We start from the raw sequence: 19,967 nt of genomic DNA, 5'->3' as shown, positions 1-19,967 counted from the left end.
CCTCACTGACCCACAACAGGGAACTGAGGGCTGAAGCTCCCCCCAGACCACCTAGCCTCTTGCCTTAGGGGTCTAAGGAGGGTGACACCTACCAATCTGTAGAGATACTTGCACTGGGGGCCTAAGGTACAGCTGCAGAGCCCTCCCACCAAGGTGCTTTAGGAATAGAGACACACCTACCTCACTGACACTTGGGGGAAGCCTGTTAGCATCCTGCGCCCCTGGAGTGTGAACCCCAGCTGCTAATAGAATCTGGTGCACACAGCTATCACCACTACTTCTCGAGGTGGATAGGTGTTAGGGTGCAGCACACACTTGATGACCCAAAATCAGATTCTACTCAAGAAAAGTGAATAGACTCAGGCATATGTATCTGGCAACAGCCCAAACCATCTGGTAACAGGTCATAAGTAAGTCAAGGGCTACAACAAACAAGACAGCACAATCTAGTAGCCCATCTACGTATACTGAAAGAAAACAAAACAAGATAAGACTCAGTGAGCAAATATAGAATAAATCTCTACAATATCTTAGTGATGGCTTGGAGACAGCAGTCGATATCAAACGACATAAAGAAGCAGACCATTACAGATTCTATAACCCCCCAAACAAAAGAATCAAAATCTTTCCCAAATGAAGATACAATCCTGGAATTATCAGGTACAGAATATAAAAAACTAATTTACAGAATGCTTCAAGACATCAGGGATGACCTCAGAAATGAAATAAGGCAAACTACAGAAAAAGCCAAGGAGCACACTGATAAAACAGTTGAAGAACTCAAAAAGATTATTCAAGAACATAGTGGAAAAATTAATAAGTTGCAAGAATCCATAAAGAGACAGCATGCAGAAATCCAAAAGATTAACAATAAAATTACAGAATTAGACAACGCAATAGGAAGTCAGAGGAGCTGACTCGAGCAATTAGAATGCAGACTGGGAAATCTGGAGGACCAGGGAATCAACACCAACATAGCTGAAAAAAAATCAGATAAAAGAATTAAAAAAAATGAAGAAACCCTAAGAATCATGTGGGAGTCTATCAAGAAGGATAACTTGCGTGTGATTGGAGTCCCAGAACAGGGAGGGAGGACAGAAAACACAGAGAAAATAGTTGAAGATCTGCTGACAGAAAACTTCCCTGACATCATGAAAGACGAAAGGATATCTATCCAAGATGCTCATCGAACCCCATTTAAGATTGATCCAAAAAGAAAATCACCAAGACATATTATCATCAAACTTGCCAAAACCAAAGATAAAGAGAAAATTTTAAAAGCAGCCAGGGAGAAAAGAAAGGTCTCCTACAATGGAGAATCAATAAGAATAAGTTCAGACTCCTTAGCAGAAACCATGCAGGCAAGAAGGCAATGGGATGACATATATAAAGCACTGAAGGAGAAAAACTGCCAGCCAAGGATCATATATCCAGCAAAACTCTCTCTGAAATATGAAGGAGAAATTCAGATATTTACAGATAAACACAAGCTTAGAGAATTTGCAAAAACCAAACCAAAGCTACAACAAATACTAAAGGAAATTGTTTGGTCAGAAAACCAATAATATCAGATACCAGCACAACACAAGGTCACAGAACAGAACATCCTGATATCAACTCAAATAGGGAAATCACAAAAACAAATTAAGATTAATTAAAAAAAAATGCTCAAAACAGGAAATCATTGAAGTCAATATGTAAAAGATCACAATAATCAAAAAGAGGGACTAAATACAGGTGGCATAGAACTGCCATATGCAGAGGGATACAAGGCAATATAGGACAATACAAGTTAAGTTAGGTTTTTACTTAGAAAAATAGGGGTAAATATTAAGGTAACCACAGAGAGGTATAACAACTCCATAACTCAAAATAAAAACCAAGAAAAACGTAATGACTCAACAAACATAAAGTCAAATACTATGAAAATGAGGATCTCACAATTTACAAAGAAAAACGTCTCAGCACAAAAAAGTGGAAAAATGAAATTGTCAACAACACACATAAAAAAGCATCAAAATGACAATACTAAACACTTACTTATCTATAATTATGCTGAATGTAAATGGACTAAATGCACCAATAAAGAGACAGAGAGTCTCGGACTGGATAAAGAAACACGATCCGTCTATATGCTGCCTACAAGAGACACACCTTAGACTTAGAGACACAAACAAACTAAAACTCAAAGGATGGAAAAAATATATCAAGCAAACAATAAGCAAAAAAGAAGAGGAGTAGCAATATTAATTCTGACAGAATAGACTTTAAACTTAAATCCACCGCAAAGGATAAAGAAGGACACTATATAATGATAAAAGGGACAATTGATCAGGAAGATATAACCATATTAAATATTGATGCACCCAATGACAGGGCTGCAAGATACATAAAGCAAATTTTAACAGAACTGAAAAGTGAGACAGACACCTCCACAATTATAGTAGGAGACTTCAACACATCACTTTCGGAGAAGGACAGGACATCCAGTAAGAAGCTCAATAGAGACACAGAAGACCTAATTACAACAATCAACCAACTTGACCTCATTGACTTATACAGAACTCTCCACCCAACTGCTGCAAAGTATACTTTTTTTTCTAGCGCACATGGAACATTCTCTAGAATAGACCACATACTAGGGCATAAAACAAACCTTTCCAGAATCCAAAACATCGAAATATTACAAAGCATCTTCTCAGACCACAAGGCCATAAAAGTGGAAATCAATAACAGAAAAATTAGGGAAAAGAAATCAAATACTTGGAAAATGAACAATACCCTCCTGAAAAAAGACTGGGTTATAGAAGACATTAAGAAGGAATACGGAAGTTCATAGAATGCAACGAGAATGAAAACACTTCCTATCAAAACCTCTGGGACACAGCAAAAGCAGTGCTCAGAGGTCAATTTATATCGATAAATGCAGACATACAAAAAGAAGAAAGAGCCAAAATCAGAGAACTGTCCCTACAACTTGAACAAATAGAAAGTGAGCAACAAAAGAATCCATCAGGCACCAGAAGAAAACAAATAATAAAAATTAGAGCTGAACTAAATGAATTAGAGAACAGAAAAACAATTGAAAGAATTAACAAAGCCAAAAGCTGGTTCTTTGAGAAAATTAACAAAATTAATAAACCATTGGCTAGACTTGACTAAAGAAATACAGGAAAGGAAACAAATAACCTGAGTAAGAAACGAGAAGGGCCACATCACAACAGACCCAACTGAAATTAAAAGAATCATATCAGATTATTACGAAATATTGTACTCTAACAAATTTGCAAACCTAGAAGAAATGGATGAATTCCTGGAAAAACACTACCTACCTAAACTAACACATGCAAAAGTAGAACAACTAAATAGACCCATAACAAAAAAAGAGATTGCAATGGTAATAAACTCCCAACAAAAAAAAGCCCTGGCCCGGATGGCTTTACTGCAGAGTTCTACCGAACTTTCAGAGAAGAGTTAACACCACTACTACTAAAGGTATTTCAAAGCACAGAAAATGACAGAATACTACCTAACTCATTCTATGAAGCCACCATCTCCCTGATACCAAAACCAGGTAAAGACATCACAAAAAAAGAAAATTACAGACCTATATCCCTCATGAACATACATGCAAAAATCCTCAACAAAATTCTAGCCAACAGAATTCAACAACATATCAAAAAAATAATCCACCACGACCAAGTGGGATTTATACCAGGTATGCAAGGCTGGTTTAATATTAGAAAAACCATTAATGTAATCCACCATATAAATAAAACAAAAGACAAAAACCACATGATCTTATCAATTGATGCAGAAACGGCATTTGACAAAGTCCGACACCCATTTATGATAAAAACTCTCACCAAAATAGGAATTGAAGGAAAATTCCTCAACATAATAAAGGGCATCTATGCAAAGCCAACAGCCAACATCACTCTAAATGGAGAGAGCCTGAAAGCATTTCCCTTGAGAACAGGAACCAGACAAGGATGCCCTTTATCACCGCTCTTATTCAACATCGTGCTACAGGTCCTAGCCAGAGCAATTAGGCTAGACAAAGAAATAAAGGGCATCCGGATTGGCAAAGAGGAAGTAAAATTATCTCTATTTGCAGATGACATGATCTTATACACAGAAAACCCTAAGGAATCCTCCAGAAAACTACTGAAACTAATAGAAGAGTTTGGCAGAGTCTCAGGTTATAAGATAAACATACAAAAATCATTTGGATTCCTCTACATCAACAAAAAGAACATCGAAGAGGAAATAACCAAATCAATACCATTCACAGTAGCCTCCAAGAACATAAAAGACTTAGGAATAAATCTTACCAAGAATGTAAAAGACCTATACAAAGAAAACTACAAAGCTCTACTACAAGAAATTAAAAAGGACATACTTAAGTGGAAAAACATACCTTGCTCGTGGATAGGAAAACTTAACATAGTAAAAATGTCTATTCTACCAAAAGCCATCTATACATACAATGCACTTCCGATCCAAATTCCAATGTCATTTTTTAATGTGATAGAGAATCAAATCACCAACTTCATATGGAAGGGAAAGAAGCCTCGGATAAGCAAAGCATTACTGAAAAAGAAGAAGAAAGTGGGAGGCCTCACTTTACCTGATTTCAGAACCTATTATACATCCACCGTAGTCAAAACAGTCTGGTACTGGTACAACAACAGATACATAGACCAGCGGAACAGAATTGAGAACCCAGATATAAATCCATCCACATATGAGCAGCTGGTATTTGACAAAGGCCCAGTGTCAGTTAATTGGGGAGAAGATAGTCTTTTTAACAAATGGTGCTGGCATAACTGGATATCCATTTGCAAAAAAATAAAACAGGACCCATACCTCACGCCATGCACAAAAACTAACTCCAAGTGGATCAAAGACCTAAACATAAACACTAAAACGATAAAGATCATGGAAGAAAAAATAGGGACAACCTTAGGAGCCCTAATACAAGGCATAAACAGAATACAAAACATTACCAAAAATGACGAAGAGAAACCAGATAACTGGGAGCTCCTAAAGATCAAACACCTATGCTCATCTAAAGACTTCACCAAAACAGTAAAAAGACCACCTACAGATTGGGAAAGAATTTTCAGCTATGACATCTCCAACCAGCGCCTGATCTCTAAAATCTATATGATTCTGTCAAAACTCAACCACAAAAAGACAAACAACCCAATCAAGAAGTGGGCAAAGGATATGAACACACACTTCACTAAAGAAGATATTCAGGCAGCTAACAGATACATGAGAAAATGCTCTCGATCATTAGCCATTAGAGAAATGCAAATTAAAACTACGATGAGATTCCATGTCACTCCAACAAGGCTGGCATTAATCCAAAAAACACAAAATAATAAATGTTGGAAAGGCTGCAGAGAGATTGGAACTCTTATACACTGCTGGTGGGAATGTAAAATGGTACAACCACTTTGGAAATCTATCTGGCATTATCTTAAACAGTTAGAAATAGAACTACCATACAACCCAGAAATTCCAGTCCTCGGAATATACCCTAGAGAAATAAGAGCCTTCACACAAACAGATATATGCACACCCATATTTATTGCAGCTCAGTTTACAATAGCAAAAAGCTGGAAGCAACCAAGGTGTCCATCAACGGATGAATGGTTAAATAAATTGTGGTATATTCACACAATGGAATACTATGCATCGATAAAGAACAGTGACAAATCTGTGAAACATTTCATAACATGGAGGAACCTGGAAGGCATTATGCTGAGTGAAATTAGTCAGAGGTAAAAGGACAAATATTGTATAAGACCACTATTATAAGATCTTGAGAAATAGTATAAACTGAGAAGAACACATACTTTTGTGGTTACGGGGGGGGGAAGGAGGGAGGGTGGGAGAGGGTTTTTTACTGATTAATTAGTAGATAAGAACCACTTTAGGTGAAGGGAAGGACAATACTCAATACATGGAAGGTCAGCTCAACTGGACTGGACCAAAAGCAAAGAAGTTTCCGGGACAAATTGAATGCTTCAAAGGTCAGCGGAGCAAGGGCGGGGGTTTGGGGACCATGGTTTAAGGGGACTTCTAAGTCAATTGGCAAAATAATTCTATTATGAAAACATTCTGCATCCCACTTTGAAGTGTGGTGTCTGGGGTCTTAAATGCTAACAAGCGGCCATCTAAGATGCATCAATTGGTCTCAACCCACCTGGATCAAAGGAGAATGAAGAACTCCAAGGTCACACGATAACTAAGAGCCCAAGAGACAGAAAGGGCCACATGAACCAGAGACCTACATCATTCTGAGACCAGAAGAACTAGTTGGTGCCCGGCCACAATCGATGACTGCCCTGACAGGGAGCACAACAGAGAACCCCTGAGGGAGCAGGAGATCAGTGGGATGCAGACCCCAAATTCTCACAAAAAGACCATACTTAATGGTCTGACTGAGACTAGAGGAATCCCGGCGGTCATGGTCCCCAAACCTTCTGTTGGCACAGGACAGGAATCATTCCCGAAGACAACTCATCAGACATGAAAGGGACTGGACAGTGGGTAGGAGAGAGATGCTGATGAAGAGTGAGCTATTTATATCAGGCGGACACTTGAGACTGTGTTGGCATCTCCTGTCTGGAGGGGGGATGGGAGGATAGAGAGAGTTGGAAGCTGGCAAAATGGTCACGAAAGGAGAGACTGGAAGGGCTGACTCATTAGGGGGAGAGCAAATGGGAGTACGGAGTAAGGTGTATATAAACTTATATGTGACAGTCTGACTTGATTTGTAAACGTTCACTTGAAGCTCAATAAAAGTTAATAAATAAATAAATAAATGAGACAAAGTCTCTCCATCCTCACTTCTAAGGAGCATCCTGGTTGTACTTCTACCAAGACAGATTTGTTCATTCTTTTGGCAGTCCATGGTACATTCAATATTCTTCTCCAAAACCACAATTCAAAGGTGTCAGTTCTTCTTCGGTCTTCCTTATTCATCGTCCAGCTTTCCCATGCATAGGAGGCGATTGAAAACACCATGGCTTGGGTCAGGTGCACCTTAGTCTTCAAGGTGACATCTTTGCTTTTCAACACTTTAAAGAGGCTTTTGCAGTAGATTTGTCCAATGCAATGCGTCTTTTAATTTCTTGACGGCTGCTTCCATGGGTGTTGACTGTGGATCCAAGTAAAATGAAATCCTTGACAACTTTAATCTTTTCTCCATTTATCATGATGTTGCTTATTGGTCCAGTTGTGAGGATTTTTGTTTTATGTTGAGGTGTAATCCATACTGAAGGCTCTGGTCTTTGATCTTCATCAGCAAGTGCTTCAGGTCCTCTTCACTTTCAATAAGCAAGGTTGTGTCATCTATATAACACAGGTTGTTAATGAGTCTTTCTCCATCTTTATGCCCTGTTCTTCTTCATATAGTCCAGCTTCTTGAATTATTTGTACACCCACACACAAAACTCTATATAAGGAAAATTACATACATGTACATGGATTCTATGCCCTCTGTGAATGTACAACTTAAAACAAGTAACATTAAACAAACAATCCTAAATATATAAACAGCAGAAAAGCAGTATTAAACCAATATATAAATAAACAGCTGGGTAAGTGCTTGACTGAGATGCAAGCACAGTCGGTCAATTAATAAATGTTTACTGAGCATCTACTAGGTGCCAGGCCAGGTTCTGGGCTAGGTTCTGGCAATAAAATGGTGACCAAAACAGACACAGTGCCTGCACACATGGAGCTTTCAAAATAACAAGATAAATACTTAAGTATTTACTAAAAGGTAGTTTGATGAATATAAGTGTACAAAGTGCTGTGAAAGATAATATGCAGAACTGGTGTGGGCATTAGGAATCTAATCTACAATCTGGTCTGGGGTTAGAGAAGCTTTCCTATACAAGTGACATTTAAACTGAGACCTGAAGGATAAGTAAAAATCAAAACCAAACCAGTCGCCATCAAGTTGACTCCAACTCAAGGCAATTCCATTTGTGTTAAAGTGCAACTGTGCTCCATAGAGTTTTCACAATGGCTGATTTTTTGGAAGTAGATTGCCAGCCTTTTCTTTGGAGGTGTCTCTGGTTGGACTCTAACTGCCAACTGTTTGGTTAGCAGCTGAGTGTATTAACTGTTTCACCACCCAGGGATCCCCGAAAAAATAAGCAGGGTTAGACAAATGGCTAGTGAGAAGAGTGCTCTAGGGAGAGGGAACGGTGTATGAGAAGACAGAAGCAACACATTCAAGGAATGCAAGAAGGCCTGTGTGGCTAGAGTGAATCTATGAAAGGGGAAAGGAACTAAGGTGAGGGGTTTGAAGCAATCAGGAAGCAAGGTGATTTTAAATGCTGATTAAGAACAAAGCAAGTAAAAATTATAGGCTCAAAGATTCACAGGGTTGCACTTTGGTGAGAGGCATCTGGGGTCTTAAACTAGCAAGTGGCCATCTAAGATGCATCAACTGGTCTCAACCCACCTGGAGCAAAGAAGAAGGAAGAAGACACGTGGTAAAGATGAGCCCAAGGGATAGGGCCACATAAATCAGAGATTCCACCGGGCTGAGGCCAGAAAAACTAGATGGTGCCTGGCTACCATGGATCACTGCTCTGACAGGGAACACAACAGGGAATCCCTGACGGAGCAGGAGAACAGTGGGATGCAGATCTCAAATTCTGGTAAAAAGACCAGACTTAATGGTCTGAGACTAGAGGGACCCTGGAGATCATGGTACCTGGACCCTTTGTTAGCCCAAGACTGGAACCATTCCCAAAGCCAACTCTTCAGACAGGGATTGGCCTGGACTAGAAGACAGAAAATGATACTGGTTAGGAGTGAGCTTCTTGGCTCAAGGAGACACATGAGACTGTGGGCAACTCCTGTCTGGAGGCGAGATGAGAAGGAAGAGGGAGACAGGAGTTAGTTGAATGGACATGGGGAATACAGGGAGAAGAGGAAGAATGTGCTCTCTCAGGGGGAGGCAGAGTAGCTAGGAATACATAGCAAGGTGTATATAACTTTTTGTATGAGAGACTGACTTGATTTGTAAACTTTCGCTTAAAGCACAATAAATAAACATTAAAAAAAAGATTCATAGGGTTGTAAGGAACTTTAAAGGTCATCTAGTTCAGCCACTGGAACCCTGGTGGCACAGTAGTTAAGAGCTCAGCTGCTAACCAAGAGATTGCCATTTTGAATCCACCAGCCGCTCCTTGGAAACACCATGGGGCAGTTCTACCCTGTCCTATAGGGTCGCTACAAGTTGGAATCGACTCGACAGCAATGGGTTTGGGTTTTTAGTTCAACCACTCAGATGATGCTGGAATCCTCTCTGCTCATTCCCTACCACTGGATCATGACAGATGAAAGGCTAGAAACGGTCACAGGGGTCTGGTGTAAGGGAGCAAGTGAAGTGCCCAAGGGGCAAGGCAAGAGAATTCTTGGTTCCATTTCTCTAAGATCAGAGTATGAGTTGGAGCTCTCCCTCTGGTCATCCGGCCTATTGATGTGACGACAACCCCACAGGATCAGTCAAGGAGTGCATAACAACCATTCATGTTTATTAACCATAGGCTGGTGGGAAGATAATTACTTTGAGCAGGTGTCAGGGAGGTTGGTTTGTTCAAGAGGGTCTGGCTAGTTTGCAGTCATGACAGAGAAACCTACTGTGAAGAGCTGAGCAAGGCAGCATGTGTGCCAGCCAAAGGACAGTAAAGCCACAGCGAGAACCACCCAGAGGAGCTCTGGTCCATTTACTGCATAGGTGGAATTTGTTCATCATTATTGGAGCAGCTGCCTCTTTCTGTGCTACAGGCAGAACAAGGAGGCTACTCCTTGGTGATATAAGCCAATGAAACATTTATGTTTTTATGGCACTGACGAAACCTGGCCCCTTCTTCACTTTATTTTCTTGCTTCACACTGCATGGCAGTGTGCTCAGGAAAACTCCCATCTTCACGTCATTATGATCATTAATCAGCATTTAGTAAGCACCCCACATTATGAAGCACCCTGTTGTGGCTCAGGATACAAGGAAGTGGATGTCTCTGCCCTTAAGGGGCTCACACAGAGAGAACATGCACCAGAAGATGAACCATAACCTCAGGTACCAAATGGACATACAGGAAAGAGCTAGGCTTTTGTGGCGGGCTGGACCACTGTGGAGTAGGCTAACTTCCAAAGCGTTCTGAGGAGCTGACACTTGATCTGGGTGTCACATAGGAATCAGGTGTGATGAGGAGGTGGGAAAGCACAGAGATATCAGAGGAACAGTGTTAGATCAAGGGCTTCTAACAAAGGAGTAATGGGAAATCAGGTTTGAAAGGTAAAGGAAATCATTAAAGTCCCTGATGGTAGGCTGAGGAGCTTTAAGTTTATCCTGGAGACTGTGAGAAGTCACTGAGGGTTTGTGAGCAAGAGTATCAGGATGATTATCCTGGTTGGAAAGTACAGAATAATTTGAATGGGGAAAAGAAAAAAAGCAAGGTAGCCAGGAGATGAGCATAACTTTTACATTTTTCTTCTCTTTTTGTGCTGCACTGGAAAGCTGGACTGCAGATTTTTTTTTTAACCTACCATGAAAGTTCAAAGAAAAGAGAACAAAAATTTTGTTTGTAGTGATAGGGGTTTGGGATTTAAAAGGCCAAAAAAAGACTACTATAAAAGAACAATAGAGAATCTAGAGTTTGAGGAAATTGACCTCAGAGTGCATGATACAGGGTGGGGTTTCATGCAGACTAGAAAGAAATTCCTCTGGGCGGTGGATGTGCAAGAGAAACAGTTTGCATGGCCTGGAACAGGGGAAACCAAGCCTTAATCCCTGGCAGCACCTGAGGAGGGAGTATCACCCTAGAGAACACTGGCCACGTGATGCATCTAGAAGACAGGACCCCAGTCAGCAGAATCATAGCCTCACAAAAGATTCCTGTGAGGCAAAGATGAAGAGCAGTTAGTCAGTCCTTGGACTGAGGGATGGTACAAATAATCGGGAGAGCAGGTATCTCAGGGATAACCAAGAATTCAAAGCCCTCTCCAATGTCATGGCAAAGTATAAGATCCTGAAATCACAACTCAAACCTGAAGATGAGGAAAAAATGATGTTAAATTTCCTACCAGTCAGATGGGATAGGAGTAGATAATTGGAGTTCCTACACACGAGTTTATATATTGAGTCATATATGCTATAAGGCTACAGTTTAAGTGTGAAAGGATGAAACCCTAGACTAGAATGATAGCAATGAGACGACAAAGACATGAAAGCCCTAGAGATGTTAAGAAGGATTAAAAGAACTTGATCTACTACCCACAGTCTACAAAAAATCCAGGACACACTGAGAATGCAGAAAGTTTCTCCTTGCCTCTGTCATTCTCTACCCATAGGCATACCTACAGGAAACACCAAGTAAATGCTTTGTAAGTTATTCTCAGCATCCATAAGTTATGATGAAATGCAAACTTAAAAAGATATATTCTCTCCCCAAGGCTGTATGTTAGTATTCAAGTGGACAGGGTAATAAAAAATAATTTTTTGAAGATGAAATTTAGTCACTGAGTTTTCACTTCATGCCAGGTATGGTGGGTACTGACAATAACAAGGCTAGTAAATTTTGGTTCCTTCCTTGAGGCATTCAGTCTAGTGAGAGGAATGGATATGCCAACAAATAATTACACTCCCCTGTGCCGTGCTATAGGTCCCTGGGTGACTCAAGCGGTTTGCAATTGGCTGCTAACCTAAAGGTTGGCTGTCCAAACCCATCCAGCAGCACCATGGAAGAAAGGTCTGGCAATCTGCTTCCACAGAAGATTGCAGCCAAGAAAGTCCTATGGAACAGTTCTACTCTGCAACACACAGGGTGGCGACGAGTTGGAAACAACTAGACGGCAATGGGTTTGGTTTTTTGTGATGTGTCATAACAGAGCTGTAAATAAATGCTCTAGAAGTACAGGGGATCAAGTAACAATCTCTGCCTCAGGAAACTGGAGAAGGCTTTACAAAGAAGTGACATTTAAGTGGGTTTTACAGGATGAGTAGGAGCTCAACATTTGGATAAGAAGAAGAGCATTCCAGATAGTAGGAACAGAATGCACAAGGCATGGAGGCATAAAAGAACCAATGAGTCTGGGATAGGAGGAAGGGTGGCGCAAAAGGAGGTGACAGGAAATGAGCCTCCCAGTATTTTCACTAGATTAATTAAATTACAAGGATCACGTAAGTGATTTTGCAAATTCACAAATAGTTAAGGAGTTATCGCCAAGCCTCTGAATTTAGATTCACAGGGTTAAGATGAAACAACAAAGATGGAAACACAATTACACTTAGTCAAAAAGATGTTCTACCTGGAATTGGCCCCTACGATCTTCAGCCAAGGGTAGGCCACCCACATGATGAACACTGGAAGGGTAGCCATTCATATACTGACCCCAAAGGACTTCTGATGTACACCAAAGGGAAGAAGTCGCATGTCACATGTCACCTGGTGTATGGTCCTGTGCTGCAGACTCCTGAAGAATTACAGGAACACTTATCAACCGTCAGAAAACCTAACAGCCTCAGGCAAAACTTCATCTTTGTCTCTGGTTTTCTCTTTGAGAGTCTGTCACTAAAAGCACTAGCACCTTTCCCTTCCTTAATAATGTGCTATCTCGTAGCTTTCTTCACCTATCAAGTGAGCAACTTTCAGGAAAAACACTTCAGTTTAACACCATATTCCAGGAGTAGGGATAAAGCCTGAGAACTCAGGGGTGCATATCTGCACAGCGCTTCATGCATTCCTGTGCCAGGGATAACTTGTCTTTAGGCCCTACTCCTTCCCTGTCTTTGACCCCGAAGAGACAGGCAGTGTGGACGAGGGTAAAACTAGCCTACTGTGACGGTTACTGTTATGTGTCAACTTGGCTAGGCTATGATTCTCAGTGGTTTGGCAGAAACTATGTAATCACCTTCCATTTTGTGATGTGAGCAGTCAATCAGCTGAACAGGGAGTTTTCTTGGGAGTATGGCCTGCTTTCAGTATATAAATCGGTATTCTGGCAAAGCTCCCTCTCCTTTCCTGATCTTGTACTCTTCTCATCGCCTGACCTCTGGTTCTTGGGATGTAGCCTTCAGAAGTCTCTGGCTTGTTATCTGACCTGCAAATTTTGGATTTGCCAACCCCTACAGCCCCATGAGTCAGCTGAAGCCTTCAGCCTGCCACCTGACCTGCAGGTTTTGGGTTCATCAGCCCCTACAATCAAGTGACCCAACAGAGGTCTTCAGATAGCCACCACAACTGAGTAAATCATTTCCTTGAAGTAAATTTCTCTAGATATATGTTTACATATGCTTCACTGGTTTCGCTCCTCTAGAGAACCCAGACTAAGACACCTGCTAAGATTAGTATATCTTTAATCCATGGCAACTTTATGTAAAATATGCTATAAGAAGAAAACACCCCCAAAACTCCAGAGGGTTTTTTCCTAATAATGTACCTCAAGATTTATTGAAATGTCTGAATCCCATTTTCAGCACACTGTTTTAGATTGCAAATCTACAGGTTATATATTTTGTGATGTATTTCTGATAGAATTCATAGATCAGGGAAGAAAAACCATTATTGATACATTCTTTGAAGGTGAAGGGAGGATCTTTGAAAACTGACTTCAACCAAAAAAAAAAAGTAATTTGGTTTTAATCTTCAAATAAAAAGTGTATTCGATTTTGAAAAACAATCATTGAGACTCACATTTTTATGTTTAATAATAACCACCTTGAAATTGGTCTGCCTCAGAGGACAGCACGATTCTGAGCTATCTTAGCATGAATGATTTACGACATTCACAAACTTGGCAACTACATCAGTTTTCCTAAACCTGGCACCCAACACCACCTGCATGTTGAGTGAAGATTTATGATTTATAAAACTCACCTCATTATGCAGAAGTACATGAATTCTCTTCTTTGTGCAGTCTATAACTCCCAAGACAGATGAGAAGGCAGGTATGTCTAAGAATTTATGGTTCTCTCCTGCTAAAGCTGAAGTTTTAGAGAAAAACTTAAAAAATAACTGGCCCTTTGGAGAAAAATAGCTTTAGCTAACCATTACACCCGCAAATGATGAAACAACTACAGCCCACCATTATATTTTACACGAACAAAGAAGCTAACTATGAAAGTCACTTTAATCACAGCACTGAACTATGTCTACATTTTGAATGCTGCAGTAATAGAACTGAAGTGACTCTATGGAAATATCAAGCACTCTGTCAGTTTAATTTTTCCCTCACTTTGGTGTGTGTCTGAGTCTGCCTGCTGAGATTTCCCATCAAGTAGCCCAGCCAGATCTGCAGGCATAGACTTCAGCAAAGACAACTGAATACCTTGTTGGGACCAATGGCTTCCAGGGTATACCCACCGAGTGAAGAAACGCAAGTGCTGAGTAGGATTCAGAAATGAAGCTTTTTTTCAAAGATGTTTTAGAAATGCAGCAAGTCTCTCCACACACGCTGCAAAAAATCGAGAGCACAGAAGGTTCAATCGAACAAATTTATGTATCTCAAGAAAGAATAAGATATATAAACAGTTGTTTAAAATGACAAGCATGGGACCAGGCTGACATGCAGAAATCTTTAAACAAGATAATCCTAAGTGAAAAAAGCAGAACACAAAAATGGTAAGCACCCATGTGGACTGGAAAAAGGTAAGGTTGGTGTTTCAGGTTAGAGATTCTCAATAATATAAAAACCAAAAAACCTATTGCCATCAAGTCAATTCTGACTCAGAACAACCTATAGGACAAAGGAGAGCTGCCCCATAGGATTTCCAAGGAGTGGCTGACAGATTCAAACTGCTGACTTTTTGGTTAGCAGCCATAGCACTTAACCCTGGGCCATCAGGACTCCCAACGACATAAAGTTGAGTGAGAAACAGTAAAACTCTAAATAATTCATTTTCAAATTTCCCTATCAGGAAATGCTCTTTAATCTAAGAAGTACCCTGTCCTTCCCTGGTCTGAAGTATTCCACCCTCTTTGGCCTTTGAAAGTGTAGAACACCAGTACTTGAATACCTAAATTCACAGGGGAAAAAAAAAAATGTTGCCATCGAATCAACTCCAATTCATGGTGACCCCACATATCACAGAGTAGAACTGCTCCATAGGGTTTTCTTGGCTGTAATCTTTTAATCTTTACAGAACCAGATTATCAGGCCTTTTTTCCAAGGTGTTGCTAGGGTGGTTCAAACTGCCAACCTTTAGCTTAGTCACCACATGCAACATCTGTGCCACCCAGGGACTACAAATCCACAGAAGTAGGCTGAAAATGTAAACTACTTTAAGTCTTCAATTAGGAGTTGGAAAATTACTTGAAGAAATGTGGGAAAACCCCTTCCAGCTTATTAGTATCTAAATATAGATTTAGGAAGATTATTCTTATACTGTTAGTCCCTTGATTTCTCAAATATATTTAGGATTTGCCCAGTTCTGACTTCGTGCTTTAATAATGCCTTATGTCTGCCTGTGCCAGGGTGGTTGCTCTAACTTACAGAAATGATGCCATACTCACAAAATGGTGTTCTAGGGCAAGAGAGCAATATCAAAGAACCACAAGATATGCGCTAGGAGAAGTGAAGTCTCTTTGGCAATTGGGAATATATTGGAAAGCAGAGCAGATGCACAGATAGACCCCAGAGAAGAATTACATTTGGGTTCGGGGACGTGGTTACCACTTCTAACTAAGCTACCTGTTGAAACTTCGCCACTGAAACACAGATGCTGTTCTCCTGCATCTCCAGAAACTCTGGGAGCTGGTGTTCTGTTGGCTGCGTTTAATCCTGAGAGTGATCTCCCTATCTCAGGTCAGGCAATCATGCTATAAGAGAATGAGAGAAAAGTGGGCCAGCACGCCTCACACACACACATCCCACATAACAACCAAGGCCACAGGAGACTTCCTTCCGCAAAGCTACTTGGAGGCACAGAGCCCAGTCAAGGTGGCCTCATCCACTGCCTCTGTGGAGTTGCCTCTGTATTTTGCCAGTATTAGTGACAGTTCATTAATCTACAGTGGAAGAAAGGCATCATGAGACCCTCAGCAGCTATAATGTCCACAGTTCCCCTTCTTCCCTGAAGAAGTGGTCACAGCACTCCTTCCAGGTAAACTAGCTTGCTTTGGGTCATGTCACACACAGCACTCCCCAACCACAAGAATTTGGCACCCAAACCAAAGGCTGGGCCTATGATCTGAACCAGTGACCCTAGAGAGAGCTTGGTACAAGAACTCTGTTCAGTAAATGCACTTCATAGGGGATGGAGCCAAGCCAAATAGAGAAAGGATTCAAGGGTGGTGCAAGCAGCCCAGAGTAGACTTGCAGGACAGGAGGAAAATATTCAAATGTCCGATTTATATTTATCTTTTTATTTTTATATATGTTTAATAACATTTATCGTATCTCAATACTATATACAGTCTACAGATACATAAATACATAATATAAAGTATGTTCTCAAATATTTTTCTAACAGGGATGCATACTGAAAAAGTTTGGAGATAAGAAGACACCAGTTGTGTGGATTGTTTCTAAATAAAGTGTGGCCTTTAATGCCTATCCTCCATCTGAATCCCCTGTGGAACTTGTTAAACACACAGATTCCTTGGCCCCACCTCATACCTACAGGGCCTAAATCTCTGGGTATGAGGCAGTGGGGATCTCTACGTTTAAAGAGCTTAATTCTGATGCTTCCTCAAGTTTGGAAACCACTGCGGTAGAATTACAGAAGTAGACACGATGAAGCTAAGCTATGAAAGAGGCAGTCAGTACAGATGGAATACCAGCAACCTGTTTCTGAAGAAGGCAGATAACTGGCCATTATAGCTCCTGTTGGGGCCTGACCAAGGAGAAGGAGCCACTCTCACTGTTCTTCCAGAACTCTGGCTCTGTGGACATTAAGACAATGCCTGTATTTCTCCAACTAGCCTTCATTACCCTTGGAAACTCTATGGGGCAGTTCTACTCTGTCCTATAGGGTTACTATCAGTCAGAATTGACTTGATGGCAATGGGTTTCTTTTTTTTCTTTTAATGCTAGTCAAGAATAAATTAAAATTCTGGCCCTTTAAACTAAGAAATTCAGAAATGACTCCTGTATCCTTCCAAATTAAATATTAAATGGATCTTCATGAAGAACAAAGCTCTGGTTTTGCCAGCCCCACCCCCTCCTCAGATGAGGGTTTCCTACACAGGGTCACTGACCTACCCGAGTCAACTGTTTTTCAAAGCTGGATGAAATTTCATGGCAAGGTTAACTGACTGCTTTCTACCCTGTGCAATGAGACTACATTATCCCTGATGTAAACGCCCTATCTAATCAAAGTGACATCTTATCTTGTTTTATTGCTGCCTTTTCTTTCAAAGCCATCCTCTATTTCTCTTTTCAGAAGGAGTGCAGGTCGGTGGGCTACCAGGCATTCAGTGTAAAGTGAAATCTGCTAATTGTTGCCACCCCTTGGAACAGAGACCCATGAACACTTTGCTGCCCAGTTGATTTTGACTTGTAGCTACCCTATAGGACAGAGTAGGGCTGTCCATAGGGTTTCCAAGGAGCACTGGGTCGATTCAAAATGCCAACCTTTTGGTTAGGAGCCAAATTCTTAACTATTACTGCCACCAGCGTTTCGTGGGGACCGAGACATCACCTGACATAATACTTCCTAGGTTTCACTGGGGCAAGCTCTGTTGAATCAGGCTAGAACCTACAGCAGTGTAGGTTCTGGGGTCAGACAGCCTAGCTTCAAATTCTGGCTTTGACATTCAATTGCTACGTGACTCATACAACATACTTAACCACACCAAGCCTCGCTTTCCATATCTGCAAAATGGGAGTACCAATCATATTTACTTGAGACCATTACTGTGATCATTCTATTACATAACACATATAAAGCATTTAGGACAGTGTGTGGCACCCAAGTAAACACTCCAAACCTATCCAATTACTATCCTAATGACAATTCCCATTAATGGCTGGGAGTTAAATTCTTAAAAGTTGAAATTAGTTACTTGTCTTCAAATACACAAAAATAACAATCATGCTAGCTAAAATATTATTAAAAACATAGTGTATGCAGGTATTGACAGCCACCTGTTGTTTGGTACCCATATGGAAATTACGTGCCAACTCCTTCCACTTCCCAGTGTGACACTGAGATGACAAAAGAGAACTGAGACATATAGTACTGTGCAGTATGATAAAGAATTATACCGCCTGGTTCTGGATTTGTCCATTCTTATTCATTTGCACCCTCATTTCCCTTATTTTTTAGACTCAGGCTCATTCCTTCAAGCCATGAGGCTACAGGTTATATTAATTTGAAAGGCAGTCCAGAAGCCTGTCCTTCACACTGGCAAATATAATTAAGTCCCCATGCTCTGGCTCCTGCTCTGAAATGAGTATCTAAAGCTACCACATCCCCCTTGTGGTCATGAAGAGTATTTTCAAGGTCCCTGGCTGGAAACCACCAGGAATATCAATTTTACATGTACCCACAGAAGCATAGCCTCAGACACTCTTTACCTAATACCATCTGATTCCAGGATTAACACTTTGTGGCTTTTTAAGAGGAAGCAAAACAAACTCTTAAGAGAACCAGGTGAGAGAAGAGGAAAGTAAGGAGGAAGCGGTTACGCCAGCTACTTCAACCTGCCCTCCTTCCTGTCATACATAACTTAAGGATGTAAAGTTTTCCATTTGTATCTTACTTCAATGCTTAGTACTACCTGTCATTCCTATGTTGTCAGGGTTGTATCCTTTCACCATATTTATTCACTCTGTATATGCTGAACAAATAATCCAAGAAGATGGACTATATGAAGAATGGGCATCAGGACTGGAGGAAGACTCATCAACAACCTGCGATATGCAGATGGCACAACCTTGCTTGCTGAACATGAAGAGGACTTAAAGCACTTACTGATGAAGATCAAAGACTACAGCCTTCGGTATGGTTTATACCTCAACATAAAGAAAACAAAAATCCTCACAACTGGACCAATAAGCAACATCAGGATAAATGGAGAAAACACTGAAGTTGTCAAGGATTTCATTTTACTTGGATTCACAATCAACATCCATGGAAGCAGCAGTCAAGAAATCAAACGACATACATATTTGTCCAATCTGCTGCAAAAGGCCTGTTTAAAGTGTTCAAAAGCAAAGATGTCACTGTGAGGACTAAGGTGTGCTTGACCCAAGCCATGGTATTTTCAATTGCCTCATAACATGCAAAAGGTGGGTAATGAATAAGACCGAAGAATTGATGTCTTTGAGTTACGGTACTGGCGAAGACTATTGAATATATACCATGGACTGCCAGAAGAACTAACAAATCTCTTGGAAGAAGTACAGCCAGAATGCCCCTTAGAAGAGAGAATGGCATGACTTTGTCTCAGATACTTTGGGCATGTTACCAGGAGGAATCAGTACCTGGAGAAGGACATCATGCTTGGTAAAGTAGAGGGTAAGCAGAAAAGAGGAAGACCCTCAAAGAGATGGACTGACGCAATGACTGCAACACTGGGCTCACATAGCAATGACTGTAAGGATGGCGCAGGACAGGGCAGTGTTTAGTGCTGTTGTATATACAGTGACTATGAATTAGAACTCACTGTACAGCACCAAACAGCAACACTGTCTTAGAATATAAATATCCACAAACGGGAGTCGTTAGCCTGTAACTCTGACCTAGGGCAAGCCTACCTCTGAGCAACTGGTTGTAGTTGTTAGGTACCATCCAGTCGGTTCCAACTGAAAGCAACTCTACATACACAGAACAGAACGAAACACTGCCCAGTCCTGCACCATCCTCCTGACTGTTGCCATGCTTAAGCCCACCGTTGCAGCCACTGTGTCAATCCCTCTCTTTGAGGGTCTTTCTCTTTTTTTCTGACCCTCTACTTTACCAAGCATGATATTCTTCTCCAGGG

The 19,967-nt window shown here is 40.8% G+C and overlaps 1 long non-coding RNA gene across 7 annotated transcripts in view; it reads right to left on the bottom strand.

Annotated features, from left to right (window-relative positions):
• Positions 1-19,967, bottom strand: part of LOC111750993 (uncharacterized) — a 109,306-nt gene that overhangs the window by 87,701 nt on the left and 1,638 nt on the right. For 3 of the 7 annotated variants that reach the window (XR_010319429.1, XR_010319430.1, XR_010319427.1), the window contains exons 2-4: positions 14,403-14,493; positions 13,917-14,023; positions 12,349-12,513 (exon numbers count right to left, since the gene is read on the bottom strand). This is a non-coding gene — a long non-coding RNA (uncharacterized LOC111750993). Of the gene's footprint in view, positions 1-6,484; positions 7,472-12,348; positions 12,514-13,916; positions 14,024-14,402; positions 14,494-15,729; positions 15,858-19,967 lie in introns of those variants that run through there. The other 4 variants (XR_002786064.2, XR_002786067.2, XR_010319431.1 and 1 more) reach the window with 3 other exon arrangements.

Source organism: Loxodonta africana, chromosome 2 (genome assembly GCF_030014295.1).
Source record: "Loxodonta africana isolate mLoxAfr1 chromosome 2, mLoxAfr1.hap2, whole genome shotgun sequence".
NCBI classification, from domain to species: domain Eukaryota; kingdom Metazoa; phylum Chordata; class Mammalia; order Proboscidea; family Elephantidae; genus Loxodonta; species Loxodonta africana.
This window is presented reverse-complemented; position numbering and strand designations above follow the sequence as displayed.